Source organism: Callithrix jacchus, chromosome X, assembly GCF_049354715.1.
Source record: "Callithrix jacchus isolate 240 chromosome X, calJac240_pri, whole genome shotgun sequence".
In the NCBI taxonomy this organism is placed as follows: Eukaryota; Metazoa; Chordata; class Mammalia; order Primates; family Cebidae; genus Callithrix; species Callithrix jacchus.
Genome location: NC_133524.1, coordinates 77,562,245 through 77,575,000, shown reverse-complemented (window position 1 = coordinate 77,575,000; position 12,756 = coordinate 77,562,245).

Genomic DNA, 12,756 nt, shown 5'->3' with positions numbered 1-12,756 from the left:
GTTGCCTCAACTTCAGACCTTTTTATTGGTCTATTCATAGTTTCAGCTTCCTCCTGGTTTAGGCTTGGGAGGACACAGGAATCCAGGAATTTGTCCATTTCTTCCAGGTTTACTAGTTTATGCGCATTGAGTTGTTTGTAATATTCTCTGATGATGGTTTGAATTTCTGTGGAATCTGTGGTGATTTCCCCTTTATCATTTTTTATTGCATCTATTTGGTTGTTCTCTCTTTTATTTTTAATCAGTCTGGCTAGTGGTCTGTCTATTTTGTTGATCTTTTCAAAAAACCAGCTCTTGGATTTATTGATTTTTTGAAGGGTTTTTCGTGTCTCAATCTCCTTCAGCTCAGCTCTAATCTTAGTTATTTCTTGTCTTCTGCTGGGTTTTGAGTTTTTTTGGTCTTGGTCCTCTAGCTCTTTCAATTTTGACGATAGGGTGTCAATTTTGGATCTCTCCATTCTCCTCATATGGGCACTTATTGCTATATACTTTCCTCTAGAGACTGCTTTAAATGTGTCCCAGAGGTTCTGGCACGTTGTGTCTTCGTTCTCATTGGTTTCGAAGAACTTCTTTATTTCTGCCTTCATTTCGTTGTTTACTCAGTCAACATTCAAGAGCCAGTTGTTCAGTTTCCATGAAGCTGTGCGGTTCTGGGTCGGTTTCTGAATTCTGAGTTCTATCTTGATTGCACTATGGTCTGAGAGGCTGTTTGCTATGATTTCAGTTGTTTTGCATTTGTTGAGCAGTGCTTTACTTCCAATTATGTGGTCAATTTTAGAGTAGGTGTGATGTGGTGCTGAGAAGAATGTGTATTCTGTGTATTTGGGGTGGAGAGTTCTGTAAATGTCTATCAGGTTTGCTTGCTCCAGGTCTGAGTTCAAGCCCTGGATATCCTTGTTGATTTTTTGTCTGGTAGATCTGTCTAGTATTGACAGTGGAGTGTTAAAGTCTCCCAGTATTGTTGTGTGGGAGTCTAAGTCCTTTTGTAAGTCCTAAGAACTTGCCTTATGTATCTGGGTGCTCCTGCATTGGGTCCATATATGTTTAAGATCGTTAGCTCTTCTTGTTGTATCGATCCTTTTACCATTATGTAATGGCCTTCTTTGTCTCTTTTGATCTTTGTTGCTTTAAAGTCTATTTTATCGGAGATGAGAATTGCAACTCCTGCTTTTTTTTTGCTTTCCATTTGCTTGGTAAATCTTCCTCCATCCCTTTATTTTGAGCCTTTGTGTATCCTTGCATGTGAGATGGGTTTCCTGGATACAGCACACTGATGGGTTTTGGATTTTTATCCAATTTGCCAGTCTGTGTCTTTTGATTGGTGCATTTAGTCCATTTACATTTAGGGTTAATATTGTTATGTGTGAATTTGATACTGCCATTTTGATGCTAAGTGGCTGTTTTTCCTGTTAGTTGTTGTAGATTCTTCATTATGTTGATGCTCTTTAGCATTCAGTGTGATTTTGGAATGGCTGGTACTGGTTGATCCTTTCTATGTGTAGTGCCACTTTTAGGAGCTCTTGTAAAGCAGGCCTGGTGGTGACAAAATCTCTGAGTACTTTCTGGTTCGCAAAGGATTTTATTTTTCCTTCACTTCTGAAGCTCAGTTTGGCTGGATATGAAATTCTGGGTTGAAAGTTCTTTTCTTTGAGAATGTTGAATATTGGCCCCCACTCTCTTCTGGCTTGTAGTGTTTCTGCCGAGAGATCTGCTGTGAGTCTGATGGGCTTCCCTTTGTGGGTGACCCGACCTTTCTCTCTGGCTGCCCTTAGTATTCTCTCCTTTATTTCAACCCTATTGAATCTGACGATTATGTGCCTTGGGGTTGCTCTTCTTGCGGAATATCTTTGTGGTGTTCTCTGAATTTCCTGCAATTGAGTGTTGGCCTGTCTTGCTAGGTGGGGGAAATTTTCCTGGATGATGTCCTGAAGAGTATTTTCCAGCTTGGATTCATTCTCTTCGTCCCCTTCTGGTACACCTATCAAACGTAGGTTAGGTCTTTTCACATAGTCCCACATTTCTTGGAGACTTAGTTCATTCCTTTTTGCGTTTTTTTCTCTAATCTTGGTTTCTCGTTTTATTTCATTGAGTTGGTCTTCGACTTCAGATATTCTTTCTTCTGCTTGGTCTATTCGGCTATTGAAACTTGTGCATGCTTCGCGAAGTTCTTGTATTGTGTTTTTCAGCTCCTTTAATTCATTCATATTCCTCTCTAAGTTATCCGTTCTTGTTATCATTTCCTCAAATCTTTTTTCAAATCTTTTCTCAAGGTTCTTAGTTTCTTTGCATTGATTTAATACATTATCTTTTAGCTCACCAAAGTTTCTCATTATTCATCTTCTGAAGTCTAATTCCGTCATTTTGTCACAGTCATTCTCCGTCCAGCTTTGTTCCCTTGCTGGTGAGGAGTTTTGGTCCTTTCTAGGAGGCGAGGTGTTCTGGTTTCGAGTGTTTTCCTCCTTTTTGCGCTGGTTTCTTCCCATCTTTGCGGATTTGTCTGCTGGTCGTCTGCGTAGTTGCTGACTTTTCGATTGGGTCTCTGAGTGGACACCCTGAATGTTGATGATGAAGTATTTCTGTTGCTTGGTTTTCCTTCTACCCGTCTAGCCCCTTCGCTGTACGAGTGCTGAGGTCCGCTCCAGGCCCTGCTTGTCTGGGGTGCACCTCTAGCAGCTGTGGCACAGCGAGGGATGCTACCAGTTTCTTTTTCTGCTATCTTTGACCCAGGATGGTGCCTGCCTAATATCAGTCTTTTGGATATAGAGGGGTCAGGGAGCTGCTTGAGGAGACAGTTTGTAGTTTATAGGGGTTTAATTGCTGAGCTGTGAGCTGTGTTGTTCATTCAGGGCTGTTAGGCTGCTATATTTGATTCTGCTGCAACAGAGCTCATTAAAAAAACCCTTTTTTTTCTCAAATGCTCTGTGTTGAGGGGTTTGGGCTTTATTTTTGGATGTCCGTTGAAGTCCTGCCTAGCTAGGATGCAGACTAGCCACTGTTTGCCTGCCGAGGCTCCGCCCTGCTGTTGTGAGGCTCGCCCTGGCTCGGCTGTTCTGCTGTTCTCTGCCACGCCCTGCGGCGGAGTCTCTCTGTTGTAGCGGGTTGCCTCGGCGATGGCAGGCTGCGTCAGCAGTGGGCGTGTATCTCAGTAGGGACGGGTTGCCTTGGCAATGGCTGGCTGCATCAGCAGTGGGCGTGTATCTCAGTAGGGACGGGTTGCCTCGGCAACAGCTGGCTGCGTCAGCAATGGGCGTGTATCTCCGTTGGGGCGGGTTGCCTCGGTAATGGTGGCCGCCCCTCCCCCTCAGAGCGTCTCAGGCCGTCTGCACGGGGCTTGTTTGAAATCGTGGTTTTCTTCGTCCCACTGGGCCAATCCTAACGCTCTGTTCCTGCAATCCCCTGGGCTGGCCCACTGTTCAAGTCTAGCTCAGTCTCAAGTCCAGCCCTCTCACGTCTCCAGTTGCCGGTTCAACGGGGCACCCGGAGAAGTGTGCCCTGTGGGGAGCGCTGGGTAGGGCCGGCCGCTGCCACCCCGGCTGCCGGCTTCGCCAGGTGGAATATCTGCCTGGCGTCCCGCGTCTCCTCTTCACTTGGGAATTTCCCCGTTCCGTGAGCAACAAAAATCAGTCTGGAAATGCAGCTCAGACTCACCTCTCTGCAGACACAACGAGAACTCCAATCCTGGGTTGTTCTCACAGCACCATCTTGAGTCCTCTCCGAGGTCCTGAGTTTTTGTGACAAGTTCTTTATTACTACATCTGGCATTTGAGAAAGCCAACCCACTAAGGCTATTTATAACCAAGAATTCTCACAGTCTATGTCACTCCCCTTTCACCCCCATCAGAACTGGTACTTGTAGCCACAATTACCAGGGAGTCTTGAGGACAATTAATATCACTGGACCCCTTGCACCAGTTTGAAGTGTAGCAGCCTCAATTGGTGACTAGACACAGAGGGCCAGTAGCATTCATTGTAGTCTGACCCTCAGGAACTATTAAACCTGAGGGAAGGGGTGTGCACCATATCCAGTAAGTAGTCCACGGGACAAAATTATCCATATGGCAGGACTTGAGTCCCAGAACGTTCCATATGTGGAAGTTTCTTTCAGTAGAGGCACAGGTGCAATGCTGGGTTCAGTGGGAAAATTCTGGCTCCACCCCAACAGTCAGGCAGTCCTGGTGTTCATGAAGTACATGGTATAAGGGGTTTATTTTCCGCTCATTCATCACTGCAGACAATGCTAGGGCTTCTTTCCTGGGGGATAGACATTGGCGCCCCTCTACACAGCCTTTTAAAAACACTTCTGGGTGACCGAATCCCCACAGGAGAAGTACCCTTCAGGTTCAGGCTTGAATGAAGAGTATATTCACTGTCCCTTTCCACATGAAACATCCGCATTTCTGCAAATGAAAACAGGGGCCTGTCTAATCTGGGTTGCCGGAAAGATGGGTTGGAAATATGACTGGATAAATATGAAAACAAGGTATTATAATTTTAAATACAGATGGACCCAATTCTGAAGCTCCCAAATCACAAAGCAATTACTACTAGACATAAGAAAAGAAATGTAAAGCAAAATAATAATGAGGAGGGGGGAAATTTGACACTCCACTGACAGCACTAGATAGGTCATTGAGGCAGAAAGTCAATAAAGAAATACTAGACTTAAACTGCACTCTAGAAAATATCTGCCTAAAAGGCATGTACAAAACATTTTACTGGAAAACTGCAGAATATAAATTCTTCTCATCAGCTCATGGAACATTATTCAAAATAGACCATATAATAGGCGACAAAACCAGTTTCAATATATTTTTAAAAAATCAAAATTATATCATGTATATTCTTAGACCAAAGTGAAATTAAACTAAAAATTAATTTCAAGAGGATTCTTCAAAATGACACATACATGGAAATTAAATAATCTTCTCCTATATAATTTTTGAGTTAATCATAAAATCAAGATGAAAATTAAAAAAATTTTCAAAGTGAGTAATAGTGATACAAGTTATAGAAATCTCTGGAACAATATCCAAAAGACATGGGGAGAAATGCCAGCTATAGGTGATGGGGAGGAAGTCAACAAACCACACTGCCATTATGCACCTATGCAACAATCCTGCATGTTCTTCACATGTACCTCAAAACCTAAAACGCAATAAAAAAACTCTGGGACACAGAAAAATCAGTGCTAAGATGAAAATTTATAGCATTAAATGCTTACATCCAAAAGCATAAAATATCTCATATTGACAGCCTAACATCATACCTCAAGAACTAGAAAAACAAAAACAAACTAAACCCTGTGCTAGCAGAGGAAGAAATAACAGCAATCACAGCAGAACTAAATAAAATTGAAACAAAAAATACAAAAAAGCAATAAAACAAAAAGCTGGTTTTTTGAAAACATAAATAAAATCAATAGATCACTAGCTAAATTAACCAAGAAAAGAAGGGATAAGATTCAAATTAGTTCATTTAGAGATTAAATGGAGACGTGACAACTGATACAACGAAAATACAAAAAATTATTTGATATTACTATTAACACTTCTATGCCCACAAACTAAAAATTTAGAGAAAATGAATGAATTTCTGGAAACACACAACTCCTGAAGTTTAAATCAGCATTAAACAGCAATCCTCGACAGAACAATAAAAAGCAGTAAAATTCAATCAGTAATAAAAAATGACAACAAAATAAAGCCCAAGGCCAGAAAGATGCACAGCTGGTATTCTCTCAGACATTTAAAGAAGAATTGATACCAATCCTGATGAACATATTCCAAAATATAGAGAAAGAGGGAATGGTCTCTAATTTATTCTAAGAATCCAGTATTTCTTCAATACCAAAACAAGGAAAAACATAACAAAAAAAGAACTACAGACCAATATCTCTGATGACTATAGATGCCAAAAATAAAATAAAAAGCCAGCCAAATACTGGCAAACCAAATCCAACAGCGCATCAAAAAGATGATTCACCATGATTGAGTGGATTTTATCCCAAGGAAGCAGAGATGACTCAACATGTGCAAGTCAATAAATGTCATCATCACCTTAACAGAATTATAAACTAAAGCCATATGATTATCTCAATAGATGCAGGAAAACATTCAATAAAATCCTGCATCCCTTTTGTAATAAAAACCTTCAATAAACTAGGCATATGAAGGACGTTGCTCAAAATATTAAAGCTGTCGTGACAAACACACAGTCAACATCATACCAAATGGGGAAAAGTTGAAAGCATTAGCCCAAAGACCTGGAAAAAAGACTGCAATGTGCATTTTTACTACTTGTATTCCACAAAGTACTGGAAGTCCTAGCCAAAGCATTCAGGCAAGAGAAAGAAATTAAGAGCATCCGTATTAGAAAAAAGGAATTTAAACTATCTCTTTTTGCTGATGGCATGATTATATACCTAGAAAACCCTAAAGACTTCACAAAAAGATGACTAGAATTAATAAATACATTCAGTAAAGTCTCAGGTTACAAAATCAATGTATACAAAATGCACTATACACCAACAATGTCCAAGCTGCAAATGAAATCAAGAACTCAATTCCTTTTACCATAACTGTAAGAAAAATAAGGTAACTAGAAATATACTTAAGAAAGGAGGTGAATCTACATGGAGAACTACAAAATGCTATAGAAATAAATCATAGATGACATAAACAAATAGAAATACATCCCATGCTCATTAATTGGAAGAATCAAAATTGTCAAAATCAGCATACTGCCCAAAGCTATCCATAGATTCAATGCAATTTCTATCAAAACACCAATATCATTTTTTATGGAATTCAAAAAAGTTCTAAAATTCTATAATATGGTTTGGCTAAGTGGCCTCACCCAAATCTCATGTTACCTTGTAATCTCCAATGCTGGGGGAGGGGCCTGGTGGGAGGTGATTGGATCATAAAGTCAGATTTTCCCCTTGCTGTTTTTGTGATAGTGAATGAGTTCTCACAAAATATTGTTTGAAAGTATGTAGCACTTCTCCCTTTGTTGTCTCTCCTGGTGTCCATGTAAAGATGTGCAGGGTTCCCCCTTTACCTTCTGCCATTATTGTAGTTTTCTGAGGCCTCCCCCTCAGAAGCTTGTACAGCTTGCAGAACTGCAAGACAATTAAAACTCTTTCTTTAGTTTCAGGCATTTCTTTATAGGTCTTCGAAAAAGGACTAACACGATATGAAACAAACAAACAAGACTGAATAGCCAAAGCAATCCTAAGCAAAATGAACAAATCTAAAAGCATCACATTACCCAACTGCAAATTATACTACAAGGCTAGAGTATCCAAAACAGTATGGCACTGGTATAAATGTAGATATATAGACCAATGTAATAGAAGACATAACTCAGAAATAAAGCCAAATACAACCAACTGATCTTTGACAAAACATACAAAAATATATATTGGATAAAGGACACGCTATTCCATAAATGGTTCTGGAAAAACTGGATAGCCACATGTAGAAGAATGAAACTTGACTTCAATCTCTTACATCTACAAAAATCAACTCAAGATGAATTAAAGACTTAAATCTAAGGCACAAAACAACATAAATTTTAGAAGAGAAACTAGGAAAAACACTTTTGGACATTGGACTAGATATGCATCTGGCAAATAACTAATATCAGGTGTCTACAAGAAACGCAAACAAATAAGCAAGAATAAAACACACAATTCTATCAAAGAGTGGGCAAATAACACAAATACACATTTCTCCAAAGAAGACATACAAATGGCCAACCTCACTAATCATCAGGGAAATGCAAATTAAAGTCACAGTGAGATATCACCTTAACCCAGTGAGAATTAGAAGACCATAATTAAAAATTAAAAAACAATAGATGTTGGCATGGATGTAGTGGAAAGGGAACACTGATACACTGCTGGTGGAAATGTAAATAAGTAAAACCTTTATGCAAAACAACACAGGGATTTCTCAAAGAACTAAAAGTAGACTTACTATTCAATCCAGTAGTCCCACTAGTCCACTAGTGGGTATCTACCTAACGGAAAATAAGTCATTATATCAAAAGACTCCTGCATATGTATGTTTATCACAGCACAATTTACAATTGTAAATATATAGATGCAACCTAAGTGCCTATCAATGGATGAGTTAATAAAAATATATGGTATGCATATACCATGGAATACTACTCAGCCATAATAAAAGACAAAATGATGTATTTTCTAGCAAATTGGATGGAGCTAGAAGTCATTATTCTAAGTGAAGTAACTAAAAATGTGAAACAAAATGTTACATGTTCTCACAAGTAGGAGCTAAGTAAACTTTGGGTACAAAAAGGCTTACAGAGTGGTATAATAAATATAAGAGATTCAGAAGAAGTGGAGGTGGGAGGTGGTGGGGTCTAAAAAACTACACATTGAATACAAGGTACACTACTCGGGTGATGGGTGCACTGAAATTTCAGACGTCACCACTGGACAATTCCTTCATGTAATAAAAACCATTGTACACTACAAACTATTGAAATAAAAAACTAAAAATTAATAGTAGTAATTCTGACTGGTGTGAAGCTGGCATCAGATTATAGCTTTGATGCGAATTTTTCTGATGATTAGTGATTTTTAACATCACTAAGCATCATCGAGGAGTTTGTTAGTGATCATAAAAATCAAAACATTTGTGGACCTCTTGTATGTCTTTTGAGAAGTGTCTGTTCATGTATTCTGCTCATTTTTAAAGGGTTGTTTGTTTTTGCTTGTTGAATTGGTTAAGTTTCTTGTAGATTCTGAATATTTGATCTTTGTTAAATTCATTCTTTGCAAATATTTTATTCTATTCTGTAGGTGTTCTGTTGGTAGACTCTGTTGATAGTTTATTTTGGTGTACAGAAGCTCCTTAGTTTACTTAGGTCTCACTTGTCATATTTTGTTTTAGTTCATTTTGTTGCTTATTATGATTCTTTAGGATAGTTTAATATTTAAGACTTTCACCACCTTCTTCTTTCAAGGCACTGACTTTTAGAAGACCTGGTCTTCTAAAACGTTCCTAGAAATGCTTTTTAATTTATAATACTTGAATTATTTTACTTTTTTTCCCACAGCATTATTTCAAACCATCCCTTCAAATTATGCCAACTTTTTGCTCCTCCACTCTTGGTAGATGACTTACCCATTTATTTTACTGCTATTGATTTTGTGTTGTCATTGTTTTGTTTTTATTCACTAGATTGTCTTCTTACCATTGCCAGATTCATTATTGTTCTCTAGGGACCTATTCTGAATAGTTTCTATGTAGGGCTTGTGGTCATGCACCTTACAAAAGTGAATGAATTGAAGCTTATCTTTGGCACTCATAGTCTGTTGAGTCTATTAGCAAAAACAATAATTATCAAGGTTTAGAGTGTCTTCTACCTGATGTGTAAATCATTATTTGTAGTAAGTTCAACAAACATATATTGAGCATCTATGATACCTGTTCTATTTATGCAATTTTCTGATAGAACAAGACATGTCTTTAAAGTGCTCAGTAGCAAAATGGCATAACTAAGAAGAAGGGCAAAGACTATATGACGAGCAGAAAAGAAAAAAAAATCTCAGTTTAAGCAGTTAGCAGAGGAGTTTTCACTGAAAATACTGGGATATTGTCTGATCTTTAAACTAAGCATCAGTGAAGGACAGGCAAAAACATCAAAAAGAACAGCTCACCACTTCTCTCCAATTAAAGTAATCTACTCAAATTGACCCAACTGAGATATATTTTAATTTAATAAATTATAATACCTATTTACTTTAATCGTTCAACTGTATAATGAAACCAGAGTTACTGCCACTAATAAGACTGACATTACTAAACAAGCTCCCAAGCAGCATTTTGATGATACACTGACAATGACACATAATAATTATCTAGATATTTCAAGAATGTCCAGAACTCCACTTCATTCCAAAGACTAATGAGGTGTTTTGTTTGGATTTGTATCCAAATGGAAACAAAATTATCTTGATTTAAAAGAAACTGGAGGCTGGGGATGGTGGCTCACACCTGTAATCCCACTACTTTGGGAAACTGAAGTTGGCAGATCATTTGGGGTCAGGAGGTCGAGACCAATATTGTGAAACCCCATCTCTATTAAAAATACAAAAAAATGAGTCAGTCGTTGTGGTGCATACCTGTAGTTCCAGCTACTCTGGAGGCAGAGGCAGGAGAATCATTTGAATCCAGGTGGCGGAGGTTGCATTGAGCCTAGATTGAGCCACTGCACCAAAGCCTGGGCAATGGAATGAGACTACGTCTCAATAATAATAATAATAATAATATAATAATAATAATAATATCTAGTTGGTGTTATGATTTGCCACATATTTTAGGGGTAAGTTGTAGGTGCATAAGTGTAAGTCCCAATCTTTGTCTTATCTACTACAGTCAAACTTAAATCTAAATTTCTCTGCAAGGGAAAATGTGGCCGTTGCATTAAATGATGTCTTTTGTTCTACTGTCCAGAGTAAACACAGCATGAGCCTTTTATCTGGTTGATCTGTAAAATGAGATCAGTAAGGTTCAAATGGCTGAAGGTGTTCCTAAATAGTATCTCATGTTCATAACATGTTAAAATTATAAAAAGTATCATTATTCTACTCACCAGTGGCCAGTTTTAAGACAAAATTGATGGTAAATTTGCCGTGACCATATTTTTACTCTCACATTTTGGATTTTCTTTGTTTTATTCACTACCTTCTTGTCTTGGTTATACATGTTTGGAACAATTTCCAATTTGGGAAATAAGATCTTCCAAGCAAAAAACCCAAGACTTTCAAATACAATGTTATTTCTTTGGTCAGACTTTTTTCTAAAGCAGTTAAATACTGTAACCCCTTATTGTTAAGCTGGTAGATTAACTTGACTGTAATACTGCAGTTTACATTTAGGTGTCAATACTATGTTTGAAATACGTAATTGGTTTTTATGGGTGTTTTCTAAAGGATTGATAAGTTACTTTTTCACAAATCATAAATGTATATGTGCAGTCCAACCTTTAAATATCATTAGTGTGATTAGGTTGCATTGTCTTCTTTGCCTTACAAATTTTCTCTTCATGTTTCTGTCCATCAATTTCCACAAAGCCCATACCTACCTCATAGTTGGTAAAATACTGTGTTTGTTTTTAATGTCTCTCTTAAGGTTTTCTGTATGCAAATACAAATAAATATGAATATATATTATATTCTTATCTTGCCTCTTTATTACACAAATGTTTGTGTGCAATGTACACATTTCCCTACCTTGCATTTTTTGCTTAATATATTCCTGAGATCTTTCTGAATTGGTGCCTAGAAAAATCTCTTATTCTTTTATTTTTCCATACAATGGATGAGCCATAGTTTATTCATAATTTATTAAACTAGTCTCCTTTATATGGATAGATAGGTTTCTAGCTTTTTGCTATTAGAAACTCTGTTAAATGAACAAACATATATATAATATATATAACTTGTTTACAAATGTATCTGTGATTAATTTCTTGAATTATATTTCCTAAGTAAAATAAAATTTGCATCTTTTTCCATATGCATATGTATTTATGGAAAACATGAATAATTTTGGTACAGACATGCAATGTGGAATAACTTCATCAAGGTAAGTGGGATAGCCATGACCTCAAGCATTTTTCATTTCTTTGGATTATGAACATTCCAATCACGCTCTTATAGTTACTTTAAAACATACAATTAATTAGTGTTGGCTGTAGTCATCCTGTTGTGCTAGCAATTCTAGACCATATTCATTCTAACTAACTGTAATTTGTTTAACAAGCCCCACTTTCTCTCCAACCCTCCACTACCATTCCTAGCTCTTCTGGAAAACTTCATTCTACTCTATATTACAGTAAATGCAATTGTATTATTATTATTATTATCATTATTTGTGATGGAGTCTTACTTTGTTGCCAGGCTGGAGTGGCACGATCTCAGCTCACTGCAACCTTCACCTTCCGGGTTGAATAGATTCTCCTGCCTCAGCTTCTGGAGTAGCTGGGACTACAGGCGCACGCCACCACACCCAGTTAATTTTTGTATTTTTATTAGAGACGAATTTTCAGCATGTTGGCTGGGATGAACTCTTGACCTCATGATCCACATGCCTCAGCATCTCAAAGTGCTGGGATTAGAGGTGTGAGCCTCAGCGCTTGGGCAATTGTATTACATTTTAGCTCCCTCAAAATGTTTGAGAACATGCAAAGTTTGTCTGTCTTTCTGGCTTATTACCTTTAATATAAGTCTTTCAGTGTGATCCATGTTGTCTCAAGTTACAAGATTTTCTTCTTTTTCAAAAATAAACAGTATTCAATTGTGTATATATACCGTATTTTTATGCCCATTGGTCTATTGGTGGACACTGAGGTTGATTCCTTATGATAGCTATTATGAATAGTTCTGCAATAAATATGAGTGTGTAGATACCACTTCAATATATTAATTTCCTTTATTTTGGGTATATACCCAGCAGTGTGATTGATGTATATCATATGGGAGCTCTACTTTTAGTTTTTGAGGAACCTCTAAAGTGTTCTCCATAGCAGTTATACTAATTTACATTCTGACCAACAGTATAGGCGAGATCCCTATTGTCCACATTCTCACCAGCATTTGTTATTGCCTGTCTTCTGGGTTGAGAAAATATTCAATATTCCATTGCAGTTTTGATTTGCATTTCCCTTATGATCAATGATGTTAAAAACCTTTTGATATGCCTGTTTGCCATTTGCATGTCT